Here is a 16,820-nt window from a genome sequence, read left to right on the forward strand (position 1 = left end):
GGGATGTATGGACGTCTTTAGGAAGCACTTAGCTGCTACAGATCGCAGGAAAGAGCAGATGTATGGAATATGTGTCTCGAAAATGGTCTCTGAACGAGACCATTTTCGAGGAGGTTTATAATGAAATGAATTCCTCAGATTAGGAAAACTTCTGAGTGATAGTTGGCTGGGAAAAGTTAAGCTTTTTGACTCATTCCCACCCTCTGCAGTCACCGAAGATAACTCGGACGATACAGGTGAGGAGCTCATTACTCACTTTTTTTCGCAAACTGACACTGAACATATAACCGCTCATATAGATTTTGGTATGAAAGAAATAAACGAACTTGAACTTAATTGGTTGATGAACTGAGTCCTTGACTCTTTATCCCTTCATCTGGATTTTAGATTGTGGGTGATGAGATTATTGTGGATAATTTACCCGCTCATTGTGAGCATTGAGGCTGTATCAGCTTTCTCTTGCGATGGAGGATTTCGGTTTTTTATGTTTGAAACGATCTGAGGGCTTGTAGTCCGCTGTCTGTCGAACTAACTGATTTGGGTGATTATCCGTGATTGTGAAGAATTTCTCTGCAATGTTTGTCATATAGGTCTTAATATCTGGAAGATTGGCTTCTTGATGTAACTGGATGTTTCTGATGAACCATGGGGCATTAAATGCCATTCTTAGGCATTTATTCTGTATTATCTGAAGTCTGTTGATGTTGCTTTTAGTCGTGTGGCCCCAGGTTGGAGAGGCATAAGTTAGTTGCGGTCTGATTACCGATTTGAAAAGTAAGATTTTGTTGCTTATGCTTAGGAAGCTGTTCCTGTTCAAAAGTGGATATAGCTGTGCTATAGTCTGACTTGCCTTAGTGGTAACACTATCCATATGTGACTTGAAGTTTAGACGTCTATCAAGATGAATTCCCAGATATTTGGTAGAATTGCGCCAAGGGATGATTTTACCAAACATTTGTATGCTTGTATTCGGTTTTGCCTTACGTCTGGTGAAAAGTACTGCAGAGCTTTTGTTTGGATTAATTGCGATACGCCACTTGGTGTACCAATCCTCCAATTCATTGACTGCTCTCTGCAGCTTGATTGTGGCCAGGTGTGGACGGAGGGATCTGGCTATAATGATTGTATCGTCGGCATACAGAGCGGTGATAGCTGGAGACAGTTAGGGGAGATCTGCCATGTATATGGAGAAGAGTAGGGGAGATAGTAGAGAGCCTTGAGGTACTCCGGACGTGATTCTCCTCTCCGTGGATCTGATACCGTTGAGTTTTATTTTAAATTTTCTGTTGTGTAGATATGATTTGATAAGTAGCACTAGTGGCAATGGAATACCAACTTCGTGTAGTTTAAAAATTAGTCCATGATGCCATACTCTATCAAATGCCTGAGTGATGTCTAGAAAAACTGCGCCAGTGTGTTGGTGCCATTCATACCCTTGGGTTATATGTTCGATAACTCTGTAAATTTGTAGCGTTGTGGAGTGATATTTCCTAAAGCCGAACTGTTCATCTTGAATTATATGGTTGATATCTGTTGCCTCTTGAAGCCGTGTGAGAATAGCACGTTCGGCTATCTTACCTATGCATGAAAGAAGGCTGATTGGTCTGTAATTTACAGGAAACTGTGTATTTTTCCCAGGTTTGGGAATTAGGAAAACGTCGGCAATTATCCATCGTTGTGGGAAATAATTTAGCCGGAAGATGGCATTAATAATGGCTACTAGATGCATAACCCCTTTGCGAGGAAGTAACTTGAGTACCTTATTTGTTATTCCATCTGGACCCGGAGCCTTTTTGTTATTTAGTTTTCTTAAAATCTCATATACTTCTGTTGGTGATACGGATTTGTTATTGGATTGGAATGAGGCATTTTGAGTTATTTTACGCACTTGGGTGTGAATTTTACTTATGAAATTTATATCTGTATTGATATAATTGGGGCTGCATTGTTTTTCTAAACTGCCAGCAAATGCTTCAGCTTTTTCCTCGTCGTTGTAGACAACATTAGATTCACCTTGGATTGGAGGAAATGTAAAACGCTTTGAACGGAGTGATTTCATCATTTTCCATATTGATTGATCCTCTGTGTTTAATTGGAGAATTTTGTTATTCCAGAGTTGGTTACGGTGGTCCTTTAGGGCATATCGAACTTGGTTTGTTGCTCTATTGACTGCTTGTTTATCCGCTGGGTCCATTGTTCTCTGATATTGTCTTCTTAATCTGTTTTTCTCTTGGATAAGACGTTTTATATCCTGTGGAAGTTTATTTGATGGTGTACATTTGGTTATATTTGTTACCTGCGTTATAGCTGTCAGCAGTTGTTTTTCAAGAGTCTTCACTGCTTTTTCTACATCTTCAGCAGATGTTATATGCGGTATTGGACCAAGGTTTTCCTGGAAGGCTGAGGGAAGTTGTTTCCAATTTATAAATGCGGTGGTGTTTTCTGTTATATCTTGTATGGTGCCTAGTTGTAATATGATGGGGTTATGATCAGAACTTAAGTCGTTGATTGCTTGTATCTGATAGCTGTGCGCTATGTTTTTTAATATAGCTATATCTAGTACATCAGGACGACCGGTAGCTCCATAATGCGTGGGTTCAGTGGGTCCTATTACTGTTACATTTCTTGAAGTGGTGTAAGAGTTGAGTATTCTTCCATTAATATTTGAGTTTCTGCTATTCCAGACTGAGTGTTTGGCATTAAGATCTCCGGCTATAATCACTGCTCTGCCTGTATTTAGTATCACCTCTAAGTCAGATTCAAGGAGTTTTTTATTTGGGGGGGTTGTAGGCTGCATATATCGTAATGCTGCTTGTATTTTCCATATGTATTTCTATTCCTGTAGTTTCCATGTGTTCTGTTTGGGGTTCTGCTATTGAATTATGTTTTATGTTACTTTTCACAAAGATGGCAGTGCCTCCACCTCTAGCAAAGCATCTGTCTGTTCGGTAAGTGCTATAACTATTGATTCTGATTTTGTCACTTGGACGAAGATGTGTTTCATTTATGAGGATGATGTCTTCTTGAGTTTCTGCTGCAAACTCCTGCAGCTCCTGTAATTTGATAAGTAAACCATTTGCATTCCATGAAACAATTTGTAATGATTTCGGTTTTCTTTTAGATTTATCCATTAAGAATTTCCATAAAGAGTGATTGTGTATGCCTTAAGATGATATCTTTGGCTTCTTGAGTTAGGTTGGTTTGTTGGAGTTCAGCAAGCATTTCACCTAAGTGGCTTGTTATGTTCAGTAGGATAGGTTTGTTGGTTTGCTGTGACTGCTTTGGTTTTGGGTCTTTTTGGAAGGTCGATCTTGTAACTTCAGCATACGATCTTCCATCCGTTGTGGAGACTATGGTTTGATGGGAAGACGCTTGTTCTTGAAGAGGTTTACTGGTTTTGAGTTGTAATTTTTGGTTTTGAGGAAATGCTATACAGCCCCTATAGTTTGCAGGGTGTGGTCCTCCGCAGTTTGCACACTTTGCTGGAAGTGTACGAGGTTTATGGGATTCATTTGATGCATGTTTGCCACCACATTTAACGCAACGAAATTCAGCCTTGCAGCATCGTTGGGCATGCCCAATCTTCTGGCATTTATGGCACTGGGTTGTAGTTGATTTATGTTTCAATGCCTCAACTTTTATGACTAGATCACAGATGGTTTGGAGATTGTATATATGATTTTGGTCTTTGCTTATTTCCACTAGAATTAGGGGATAGGGTGTTTTATCAGCTCTCCGCATTCGGCTGACTTTAATTGGGCTAAATCCCTTAAGTTGGAGGTCTGCAGTGAGGTCTTCTATTTGTAATGTTTCAGTTACTCCCCTTAACACTACTTTTAAATTTTTTTTCACTGTTGAGTGCAAAAGTGTGATATGGCAAGTTGTTGTTGTCTAGAAGTTTGGTCATTGTTCTGTAATCTGATGATGTTTTAGGTTGTATGCGAATCCCTTCTTCTGTGTTTGTGGCTTTAATGAAGGTGATATCTGAAGATTTCAGTGTGGATGCAACGGACGTCCAGTGCTCCTTGGCCCTTAGGACGACTGGGGGTACCCTTTCTTTAATTACATTATCTGGTTCTATCTCCACTGTTTTGGGTGTATCTGCAGTAGAGGAGATTTTCCTTTTCTTTTTGACTGTTTGAAATTCTGTGTTGGTTTCCACAATCTGCGGATTATTATCCTGAGATGCAGCATTCTCTGTATTCGTGAAGTGACTTGATTCTGGTTCAGTCAACATACTTCCTTCATTAGAATCATCCATCCTATCTTCTGTGACTGCTGTAGGGGGGAATGTATCTAAGAGCTTTACTTTCCCTGGCCAGCTGTCGCTCAAAAGTTTTCCTAATCTTAGGAATTCTTTGTAAACTTCCTCAAATATGCCTTCATTGAGAGGTTTTGTCATGATTGACAGAAGGCAACAACTCTATTAAAATAAAGTTTGAGAAGTGGGACCTAGAGCCCAATGTAAATATCCCGTAGATCAAGTCGATCTACCAGCAAAGGTAGTAAATGTTTCACAGAATGAACACTTACTTCTATATATAATATATAAATATCCCGTAGATCAAATCGATCTACCAGCATCAGTAGCAAATATTTTACAAAATAAACTTTTCTTCAGAAAATCATAACGACTATTTAAATCACTGATCACATATATAAACACTTGGCAACCGCCATTACGCCACTCTCCAAATAAACGAACTTTAACTTGTCGAAATTTTATATAGTTTTATGATGTAATAGAAATGGTGTACTTATAATTATTCAAAGAAAAGAGCAAAAATAGGCTAAATTTATTAATTCATACTTTTATATGAAAGTATATTAAAATTACATTATTCTAATATTAGACATTTGAGATTTTATATTTTAAATGAATAGTGAGCTTAAGATAATACACCCGTTGACATCTAATTAACTTATACTACTTAAAAGATGAATTCTACTGTTTGCTGGCATGTTCTGCTCTTGTTAATGTTTTGAAACCGCTGTCAGGCCAATGAATCCTGAATCAAAATGCTAATAAGAGGCAAATGTACGGGGAATTTAAGTAGTATAATATTTTAAGTAGTATAATTCAAGTTATATCAACCGTCTGTCTAATGTAATTAGACAGACGGTTGATATAACTTGAACTTCTGAAAAACTGTGAATTTAAAAGTGTTTATTATTTCAAAAGTAATTATTTGGTTGTTTTACGTCATAATTGACTTCTTTAATTTGCCTGTTGTATTCTCATAAGTCCACTGTTCATTTTCAAAAATTTAAATCCTCAAATATATAGCGTTCAAAGAATAGTGGATTTTTTGTCTCGAAATTGAGTCCTTTTGCGCCCTTTCTTCAACTAATCATAAATACACCATTACGACTACTTCAAAAGGTAGTATTATAAAAAAAAATAATAATCTAGCAGGTCTTCAAAACATCCTGCATGTTTTCAGTATGACGACTATGTATTGATGTTTACAAAAAATAAGAAATCGTATTCTGTCTTGCCTAGATTGTTTGCAATCATAAGAAATTGGAAGTTCCTAAAGAAAACAGATCTTTTTTCATCTTTTTGACGATTTTCAACCAGTAGCTATTATAAATCATCAAATTAAATAAAAAGTGAGTGCATAAATTATACATTTTGGTTAAAACCTGACGGTTTCTCCATCTTGATTACAAATACGGTAATTTTTTTTTCACTTACCTTTGATTACCCTTATTTAACTTTCTTTATTTTAAGTACTTCTCTATTTCTATTTTTCAAAAAGTAGTGGGTGTTATTTTAGTACTAATTATTAACCATTTTCCGACTTGCACCCGAACGCAAAGGGGAAGTTCATGTACTTCTCTTCTACAATACTTTGAACTAACAACTATTGCCCTATCTGGTCCAATAGTTCTCGATCTTTGTTGTTCCAGCTTCCAAGTGTAAGTAGGTATCGGCACCCCAGAAAAAAGTCCTTTGTAATTTAATACCGTACATTTGGCGACTTTAATTTGTTGCCAAGTAATTCAGTTAAACGTGTCTGTAGAGTACACTTTCCACTGTGGGGATATCACGTTGTCTTTCTTCACAGCTATTTATGAGCGCACGCTTAGCTCGGCACTCTTACGATAAACGAAATTACGAAAAACAAACTGAATGCTGCTGGATTAACACTTCACAACACCTTAGAGAATGTCTGACTACTCTTGCGATAATCTTATTCAAAAGCAAATACCATGCCATTAATCATTCTCTTTTAAGTCGTAATATAGTGATAATGAGCAGAAAACACACACACACACAATAGTTGCAAGATGACCATTTTTTCCCCCGTTGTAGTGAATTTTAGAATTCGAACCCTCGAACCCAACCTTTATGTTGATACTCTCCTAAAAGTCTCCAACATTTAATCATCCACCAAATCTAATAAATATTCGTTTCAAGTAGTGCTTGGCAGAAGGCCTGTCGCACCCCGATTATTTTCCGCAAAGTTGAAACGCATTCCGTTACTTTTCGGAGACCTTAAAACTACCTGGCTACTTCGATGCTGTCATTCTTACTAATGGACCCTCGATTTCATCATGGCAGTCACGTTTACGGCTCTATCTTAAAAAGAAACGGCGGACGCACACAAACCGCTTATTACTATGAGAATTATCATCTACTCTCAGAATAACTAAAATTGAAATTCTGTTGAGCAGCAGCTGAGCCAAGAGTGCCTTTAAAGTTTTAAATAACATTTTAATTGATACAGTAATTGTGGATTGATCCTTGTCCAATGAAGGATGGTTCAAAAACAATTAGTCACGTTAAATTCTAATGAACTACTTTATAAAACAATGTAAAGCTTGAGGCCTAGCTGGCCATGTGATTAGTATACCCATTCCCAAACTACTCGTTAGATACTGCTGGTTCGAATCGCCACGCAGTTCTGAATGTCTGTGAAAGTTTTCTAGAGTAGAGTCTCCGGATTATGCAGAAAAAAGTACCCCAAATCCTTAACCTACCTTATTAATCTATTACAGATTTATACTTCAATGTATCATGCTACAAATATTTGCTTTTTTTTTGAGTGTGTGGGGGGGGTTATTTTCTATTTATGTATCAACAGTGGGTATCGGACTGCGCTTTAAAAGGCACAGTCATCGTTGAGAGGATATGCTGTCCCTATACTGGATTTGGAGAGGGGTCCATTATTTGAGTACTCGGTGTATAAATCGATTTACACACCGACCAGCAGTTCACTTGCAGAATATTAGCTATCATTGTATTTAGAGGATTTCTGTCTGATCTCTGATGAGCACCAACAAGTCGAAACAGATGCCCGCCCAGTGAAATATCAGAGGTACTAATCATGTTTTAATTAGTACGTGTTGTGTCACCAAAACCCCCATTCCAAAGATTTCTATTTACTTAATATCTGGTAAGATTTAAATGTCTTTAAGAAGAAGAATGTAGGGTTGTCTTAGAAATCTCTTTATTATCGAAGCGAGAATGAAGACTTTTCTAGAAATAACTACATCGCTAACAAAACGTAAGTATATTTTCTGAAGAGAGATTAATGAGGTAAAGATAAATGTTTTACATACATTTATGCATTATCTATTGCAAAGTTTTCAGATAACAAACACATAATATATTATTATCAGCAAAATGGATCATCACTGGTTGCAAATCACTGGTTTTGTTGATAACAGTATTCTACGTGTTTGTTCTTACATGTACACAAGGAAGTGAGAAAGTTCAGAACCCTAGGCGGGAAGATTATTTTATAAAAAGACAAGGATGAAATCGGACTATCTTACACGGTACATCGTGTTAGATCTGTCTTCCTTGAAGAAGATCATATCTCTCAGGTCTTTATGCCTTAAAGATAACAATGAACAGAGATCAACTACTCTGATTTCTTCACCTTCCGTGGCATTTGGCCAAGAACAGTTTGGCTGAGCAAGGCAAATCCCCCGAGAATCGAAAAGAGCGAGGCAGGAAATTATTTATCACTTAGGGATTTTGAGGTAATACAGAAGTTGACCATTGATAAGATTCACTTTTTTTTTTTTTTAACGTGCACAAAAAAGAAAATTACTTTTGCTAAAGATGAGGAATGTCAGATTAAGGATTCGTTTCTTTCGTCAAGTCGATCCTCATCTTAACTAAAGGTTCTGCTTCTTTTTGCGTGCATTTTCCACAGATGGTCACTGTTCATCGGAAGTGGCATCTGTAGTTTACCTTCGCTGGATAAAGACACTTGTAGCAACACAATCTGTCATCATCCTTATCTTTTTTATACATATCTCCTAAAATGTACAATTTACAGGAATTCAATCTAATATTAATATTGGATACGATGAACCATTATTTTCGTATCTGAGATTGCCATGTCGAAGAGATATCGAAGATTATGAAGAATGTAAGCGCATTGATTTTTAATATATTTGTATTTTAAAAAGAGACTTGTTAAACTGAAATTAAAAAGTAAACTATATTATTGCGTTAAAATGTTGGGCTGTAAATGTAACAAGTATTTACAAAAAGGCTTAAGGTACGTTTCGCTGATTTATAATTCTAAATATTTTAACCCGTATCCCAATTTTTTTTCTGTAGAAAATTCTTTAATCCGCTTTTCTATAATGCAAAAGTCAAATTTGTTTCTCTGTTGTAGGTTTTTAGACGTGATCAGTCCAAATGATTTCGGCATGCGACCAAAGGATCATCTTTCAGCTCCTCAAGTCAGGAGAAGAAAATTCCGTTGGATATCAAAACTATTTGGTGTGTGTGTGTGTGTGTGTGTAAAATGAATTCCCGATCACTGTGGATACGCAGAGAACTCTGATAACTGGTATTATGCAATAACTACATACACAATTTAATTAAGTATTTCTGATTTTATTCAAAGCGATGCATTATCTTTCAAACTACCGTTTTATTTATTCCACCTTAAAGATAATCGCAGCGACTTTAATAATATATAAAACGTACAATGTCGAGCAGAAGAAAGGGTTTGTATGTTACTAGAACACAAGAAATTATTCTATTTGCGTCAACGCATACAATGAAGATAAGAACACTAAGCATATCCCTTGCAAAAGTATTTACCGACTTTTAATTCTTTTTTTGAACTCTTTCTCACGATAGCAAAATTCAAGAACTGGCGGACACCAACATTTATTTCCTAAGTAGAGAATAAAAGTACCGAATAAAAAGAATATCACAGATCATAATCAGGAGACTAAAGAATAATATATTTCGCCATCCGGGAATAATTCTATTGTCCTAAGTGAATTATATAAACCTTCATCGCGGAATGGTTTGTAGGTCACATCACGCTGTAAACGGGAAAGATGTAAGCAGATTACCGAATAATAAACACTGACTTAGAAGCTTTAAGAGAATATGTATACTCACATGATTATCGTTTGCTTGCTTAGCGAATTAGAGGGTCCAGTACTGTAAGATATAAGAAAGTATATTAAACAAGTGACCAGAGTTTAGTGTTGCCGATTTTATCATCAGATGTCGCCACTAGATTTTTAGTAGAATGAAAAACAGTATTGTCTGGAGGCTCTCCGCTGCTTCTATGTTTCTTGGCCCTGCGCCAGTTTCCAAAAAGAAAAAAGAGTTCGTTCTTGGCTGCAGACAAAACTGTGATGAATCGCCATATTGTACATGAGTCATAACTCACCCACCCACTGCATGGGTTTACTAATCTCAAAATAACAAACTCATCTCCCTGGTGATGATGGCCATCCGCGTTGTTGCACACAATCATTAGTTCCGCTTCTGGTGTTGGCTAATTAAAAGACGTCGTCTTTCGTCATTAGGAAGCGAGAAAAATGGCATTTTTCATTTGAATTTATTTGTACGTACGCTTAAGTCAACACGACCCGACACAGTGGAGCTGCGATTTTACAAATATCAGATTAATCAAGTATTTTCAGTTATATAAACAAGCGCACGAGTTCTTACACGGCACATAATAAATGGCGAATAGTTATGATAGTTTAAAAATTCCAAATGGTGGTCTGCATCCAAAGGGAGAACGGATATTTCATGGACCACCGATTTGAACCCAACTCAGTAATTTACTTATAAAGTAATTATTTTGACTGAAAGTAGTTTTTAATTGGACATCTTAATATTTTGATTTATAACATTTAAATAATTGGAGCGCAAATTTAATTAAGCGAATCAGTGCCTTCACGTTATTGATAATATTCTTATATTGTTATGAAGTAACATTTAAAAGCCAAAACACGAATAAAAAAGGAAAAACTTACCGATAGCTGATAATTAGAACACGTGGCGCGTGTCTCGCTAATTCAAATACTGGTTGCAACCAACAATGAAGAATTCATTAGCATGCATTGGTTGGTTCGTCACATATAATGGAGCTCGATTTTATAAGCATATTTTCAATATTAAATTTATCATCTGCATTAAGAGATTTGTTAGGTGAAAAGTATCACAATCTCGCACAAATTTATTATTTTGTATTTCGCTAAATGCAAACTGATTACAATATACACTTATTAACAATGAGTTCCGTTCACTTCTAAAACCGAAATCATTGAACATTTTAAGTGGGATCAGTCATAAGAAATGTCAGCTTTATTTTATTCAGGAAAGGGCACTGTGTTTTGTCCTCAAATATTGCATTTTTTTTACATTTACTGACTATCTAATGAAGAAATCGTCTTGTTTAAATAGAGTTTATTAGAAACGGCCCTTCATAATAAATCCAGTTTGATTTAAACGGTCAAATTAAAGTACAGTCATGCTTGATTATGCAGAAAAAAAGAAATTAAGTTGGCATCAAAGTTAACTTTTTTTTTTTTTTTTGCAATTTATTTTTAATGAAAACTAGTAACTGGTATGTTATTAAGAGGTAATCCGTAAATGATGTCGGGCTAGGGGAGAAGGTATGGAAACGGTGACAAGGAAGGGAGTGCATCTAGAACGATGATGTGTCACAGAGGAATTTAGTTTCAAATTAGAAACGCGGCATCTTAAACAGTTCCTTAGAAAACTGCTATTGAGTATTACTGTTTGTAAATTAAGCTTTCAACGAAATACTTTTTATTTGTAACCTGTAAAAAAAAAAATCTTTAATGTAGCTGACACACACGGCTTGTGTGTGTGTGTGTGTGGGGGGGGGGGGGGCTTATGAAGCTTTATATTTTGTGACAAGAAGTATGAATAAGAGGAGGATATTCGAAAGAAGTCAGACATGGTTCAAGAATGAGTTTAAGTCGTTAAATCGCGAATGGAATTCCAAAATCATAGCGAGCTTTTCAGAGACGAATTCAGTAAGGGACGGGGAGGGTTCTACAGAAATTAATCTCCGAGGGCGTTATTGGGTTGTGAAGATAACGTTATTTGAATGATGTTTATTTTTTCAGTTTATTTAATGCTAAACATTCAAACTAAGGTTCTTCTAACAACTTCCAACTAATGCACTTACAGACTCAAACTTCTGTACTGTTGAGTAGATACAAACCAGCCGAAAGTACACGTCCAGTTCACAGACATAATCCACTGCCCTCATAGCCTTGGTGCGTCGGCTGTAAGTATAATCAATCATCTTTAAGAGAATGACTAACTCAACTGACAACCACCGTTGTAAACATTTTTTTTTTTAATGTGGTTCCCACCGACAAAAGGTTCTCTTGTTGTAAATCTATAGGACATTCGTACCATGGTTGGGCTAAGGATTTTTTGTATTTTTTTTTTAGTTTAAATTAATTTTCTGTACTTTTTACATAGTTTGGAAACCCTGCTCTAGAGACCAAACCAGGAACTTTTTCAAGCCACTTCAGGAGTTCAATAAGCGGAGCGGCAGTCTCACACAGGGCGATGACATTCATCTTCCACCTAAGAACAATCACAAACATCCATGGCCATGACGGGATTCGAACCAGCAGCCTGTTGATTAGAAAGCGAATACGCTAACCACTTGACCCATCAGTCTAGTCGCTTATAGACAGGCGAAACCTTCATTGTTTTTAACTAAGTTTTGACCAAGATTTTCCAATTTAATTCCAACTCTCTTTTTTTTTTAATAATGCTCTTAGAGCATTATTAAAAAAAAAAGAGAGTAGCCATTCCTCAAAAGCACTCATTATATATCCCTGGAGAATTATTTACAGTAATAATTGCAGAATTTACTCAATTCTACTATGCCTACCTACAAAATATCAGCGTACAGCGAAATTATAGTATTTGCGCTACTGTCTGCTTCTCTTATGATAGCACACCAAATGATTGCGGCGTATGTCTGTTCGAATGAGCGACATACAAAATTACACTTTCCTGCTTGCCATCACAAAACCACAGTCGACCTACTTAAATCAGAAAAAACAAATTAAGATTTGTTTTTCTCAGCGGTGAACTCCGAGTTTGAAGATACGGTGGATTGCGACGAAAATAATCCGAACAGTTATTAAATAAAAGGTTCAATTTAATCTGCCTTTACATTGCAATTAAGACAGAGAAGATAAGACAAGGGAAGATTCATATTTAATAAATAAAGTAATCATGGAAAACTTAAAAGGAATTTCTCAAGGAATCTGTATATTGTAAGCGAGTGATATCGTTTGGACGTAATCGAAGACGCAAGTTTTTAGTCTATTCGACATCAGAAACCTATCCGCGATACTTGCAATAAGTGTCAGTAGGCGGAACTAGAATATGTGAATAGAATATCACAATAATGATTTCGGATTGCGTAACTGGATGCTCCAATAGTAGCTGACTGCCTCCTGCTCATCTGCAGAGGAACTTGTTGATGATCCTCCGCGGTGGATCACCTTCCACAAAATGATTGCATCGATCAGATAATAAACGGTGATAATCACAACACACTGACCTGCATGGAATGATTGATTTACATCATTTCGGCCACGCTAATAATTAAAGCAGTGCTACGCTAAGCGGCCTTTGCTGACGAAGAACGACATTTGCGTGCCACACAACTCTGAAATGGGAAATGGCCAGAAAATGGGATACGTGCTTTGAATACAGATTTTTATGATAATGTTTGGTTCCGATTCGGTGCGTTATCAATTAGACACGAGATATTCGTAACAGAAAATTAATTTCTGAAAATCGAGAAACATTCTACACGATGGGGGAGTCTCCTTAATATCTATGTTATGGAGATAAGATATTGTTTTTCAGAACGGCACAAAAAGTGCTGTTTTACGTTAGCTTGCTTGAAAGTGTTGGCTAAAGCTATGAAAGCAGTAGTATGTCCGTTAGTTGCACGTGCTCTTCTGGGTTTGTGTTTGTCAACCAAGTCTCCAACCTTTTCCCCTTAAAACTGCCAACAAGAAAAGTAACGTCTGTTAAACAAACCATTAAAGAATGGTTCGAACAAAAAATACATGTTATTTCTGAAGACCGAACGGGAAAGTATCCTGAAGTGAATGCATTAAAAATATCAGTGAAGCGAAATGTGACTGGCGCCAGTACGATAAACATCCTTTCGGAATACTGCGCGAGTCAATATTTGATAAAACTGAAAATTATGTTGGCTGCCTGAATTATCAGTGATAAATGCAACCAGAGGCACTCCAAATAGTGTTTTATGGTAGATTCTTTTTCTGAGTTGCGCGATTTAAAAACCAAGTTTTGGGAGAGAAAAATATCCTTCTAGTTTGAGTGATTAGTGACCTGAAAAAAAAAAAACCTCTGCAAAAAGTTCCTCTAGTCCGTACCTAGAAGCGAATCCATAACAGTTTTTCTTCTAGCGGTCTAGCACTATAGAACCACAGACGTTGACAGACTTTATTTTACTTCACATCTTTAGGAAAGGCCCGTGAGTTAATTTTATGAATTAAATAACTCAAAATATAAAATAATGTCTGACAACGTCTGTGGCAGGATGTGATTGGCTTATAATTTTGATTAATTAAGAACACGAGTATTAATATAAGTCTCAAGTAATTTTTTTAAAAAGAAATTGTTGAACAATAAAAAAAAAAAAATCGGCATCTGTTAATGCTCAATTATCAGGTAGTGGTAAGTTAGATAACCTGAAGAAAAAATGTTTTTTTTTTCAAAAATTACCAAAGCCCCTAGTGAGGATCGAACTCACGACCCCTGGTTTACAAGACCAGTGCTCTAACCACTGAGCTATAAAGGCCCTGAAGGTGTAATTTTCCATTTTGAAGGATAATCGCTATTATGACGCAAATTCTCTCTCTTTATGTTATCTTATTTATTTTATGAATGTGTCTCTCATATAAATCAAATCAATGATAAAAACAATACATCATTTTTGCGTAGATATAAAACATGCCATCATTCAGATTATCCCCCCGTCCTTTTAAACAGTTAGCTTTAATGCTTTCTTACTTCAATTAATATTTGTGCCGTCAGCAATTTGGCGAGTCATTTGAGGAATACACGGTTCTAAATGAAACTTTTTAAAATTTCGCAAAGTCAGATTTGTTAATTTAACTTAATTCTATTGCTTAAATGAATCACCAGGAAAAAATGTCACTTAATGAAAAAATAAAAACGTAACCACTTAATGGAAATGATAATGACCTGACCCTCGTGAGAATATTCTAACTGAATCTGGTGCTGGAATCCAAAAGGGCGTTAAAAAAAGATCTGCAAAGAAGTGACATCAAAAAGTAAATAAACAAGTTGATGGAAAGGATTATAGCGCTCTCAAGTGTGCTGAAATAAAAAGCGATACAGAGTGACAATTATGTGCGTGTTAATTATTATTAATGACGACCGGAACTCGAAAACTATGAGTATTAAAAATATAAATATGAAAAAGATGCGAATGAATATAATGACAATATATAACTCCCAAAACCTAGCGTAAATGCTTAGTGTTGATGGAGATTTCACATGAAGGTTATTATTATTAAATGGGAAGAGATACATTTCATAATTTTTTACATATCTAAACCGAGTCCTTATCACGATGGGCTGAATAAAGATTGCTTCTAAATAAAGAATTAAAAATTTCCGTTAGTATTTTAAAATTATGCACTAAAATGAAACATAAATTTGGCGCCTTTTTTAATTTACTGAAGGCACTTTGCGTAAAATATGCATTAAGCAACAAAGTGATTTAGTGCACAGAAACTAAATGAAAATATACTTTGAAAAAAATTAATGTATTACCCACAAGATGGCGCCAGTTTCCAAAAATGCTGTAGCAATAATTACATTTTTATTTTGGAAAAAAAGACAACATATCTTTTGGATTGATGAATGAGTGCAATAATTATATCAAGATTCAAAATAAAAATAAATAAATAAAATAAAATAAAACAGCACAATGAGCCGACATGATATACATAAAACGAAAACTCATTCATCAGTATTCTTTTTTTTTTTTTTTTTGCTAGGTACGAATCTGTTTTCGTCATGGGTTATTCTGCCTAGATTATTATTTTTTGAAGTATAAGAATGTAAAAAAAAAACACAGAAAGTCACATTTTTAACGGCTTATTTTTCTTTTCAAAGTTGAAATTGCGATACAAACTGAAAAGTGAACGGTATTCAGAGTTTTTACGTTGTGTATGCAAACGATTTGAACAGTTGTCAGTGGATGTAATGTTGCTATTTAGTTTTATCAGTGAATAAAAGAAAGAATAAAACAGAAATTATAGCTTAAAAGGAACTAGATTGCAAAACTACAATTCATAAATTTAAATTTAAAATTATGCTGAGTGCAGTCGACCTTACACAGACTTCATTACTTATCTATGTAAATATAAGTCATGTTTCCTAGGAAGTAGCACGAGAATAATAATCTCGTGCAAACCTTTATTATGCGTTTTAAGAGAAAATCTGGACAAAAATAAGAATAGTTTTTTTTTATTATTATTATTATTATTATTATTATTATTATTTCAGTATGCATGCATAGCAGATTCGCGGAATCAACTACTGCTGTTTAGAGTAAATCAGCTTTAATGCCTTTAAAATTAAAATAATTTTTAAAAGGTAGTTTTTAACTGAATCAATTTAGAATCAGTCATAAAGTTTAGTTTTTAAAGTTATTTTCTCAAATACATAGATTCTAAGGATCATTTATATTAAAAACGATTTAATGAATTTCATATATATTACTCTGTCCAGCAAGAAAAATTTCTAAAAAATCTTCAGTATTTCATAAATGTAAGTTTAATATTTAGCAATAAAATTTATTTACAAAATATGCAATAGAATCATCTCATACATTATTCAAAATATAACTGAAATATTTAATACTTTTCATAATAATATGACGATATAGACAATTCATAGCGCTTTCCCAAGACAACAAATTTGGGCGAGCTTTAGTGCTTCACGAGAGAAGTTTGACAATTTCACGTGCTTTCCGCATTCAAATAGAAATTTAACAATGACAGAAGAATATGTAAAATTAATGAAGAATGAGAAATCTGCAAAGTCTAACAGAACTCAAATATGTGCAGTAGTTCAGCTATGCGTGAAATTAAAAGTTTACACTTGGAAGGATTTAAATCACTATCGTGATGCCAATTTCTAGTATCACCACTTTTAAAATTATTCTCCACCAAAACGGGATGTCACTGGGTTGGGCTCAGCACGGAAACTTTTCATTTAGACTTTTAACGGACTGTACTCGTAAAGTGATTGATCATCAAAGATCACGAGGTCTGTTTCTTCATTTAAACGATTTCAGGTTTTAAGAGTTGTTGCTGTTGTTGTGCGCAACTCAAAAATAGAATGGATGAAAGTCTTGCAAGTATTCATCCACTTAAACTAAGATTATATCGGACTCTACAGTAGGTTCCATCCACAGCTGGTGACCGTTAAAGGATATCACAAACAGTCGTATTACCCCCCT

General features: G+C 35.3%; 1 protein-coding gene and 1 non-coding gene across 2 annotated transcripts in view; both read right to left on the reverse strand.

Moving 5' to 3' along the window:
• Positions 1-9,494, reverse strand: part of LOC150104633 (neuroglobin-1-like) — a 94,238-nt gene extending 84,744 nt beyond the window's left edge. The window contains exon 1 of the mRNA XM_090395235.1: positions 9,386-9,494. The gene's annotated coding sequence lies outside the window, so the exon portion shown is untranslated. The remainder of the gene's footprint in view (positions 1-9,385) is intronic.
• A 4,556-nt stretch (positions 9,495-14,050) lies between these two features.
• TRNAT-UGU (transfer RNA threonine (anticodon UGU)) lies at positions 14,051-14,123 on the reverse strand. Its single transcript has one exon. It is a non-coding gene; the product is annotated as a tRNA-Thr (tRNA).
• Between the last annotated feature and the right edge of the window lie 2,697 nt (positions 14,124-16,820).

The sequence above is a fragment of the Typopeltis vanoorti genome, chromosome 7 (assembly GCF_054136105.1).
Source record: "Typopeltis vanoorti isolate ZY-2024b chromosome 7, IOZ_Tvanoo_1.0, whole genome shotgun sequence".
Lineage (NCBI taxonomy): Eukaryota > Metazoa > Arthropoda > Arachnida > Uropygi > Thelyphonidae > Typopeltis > Typopeltis vanoorti.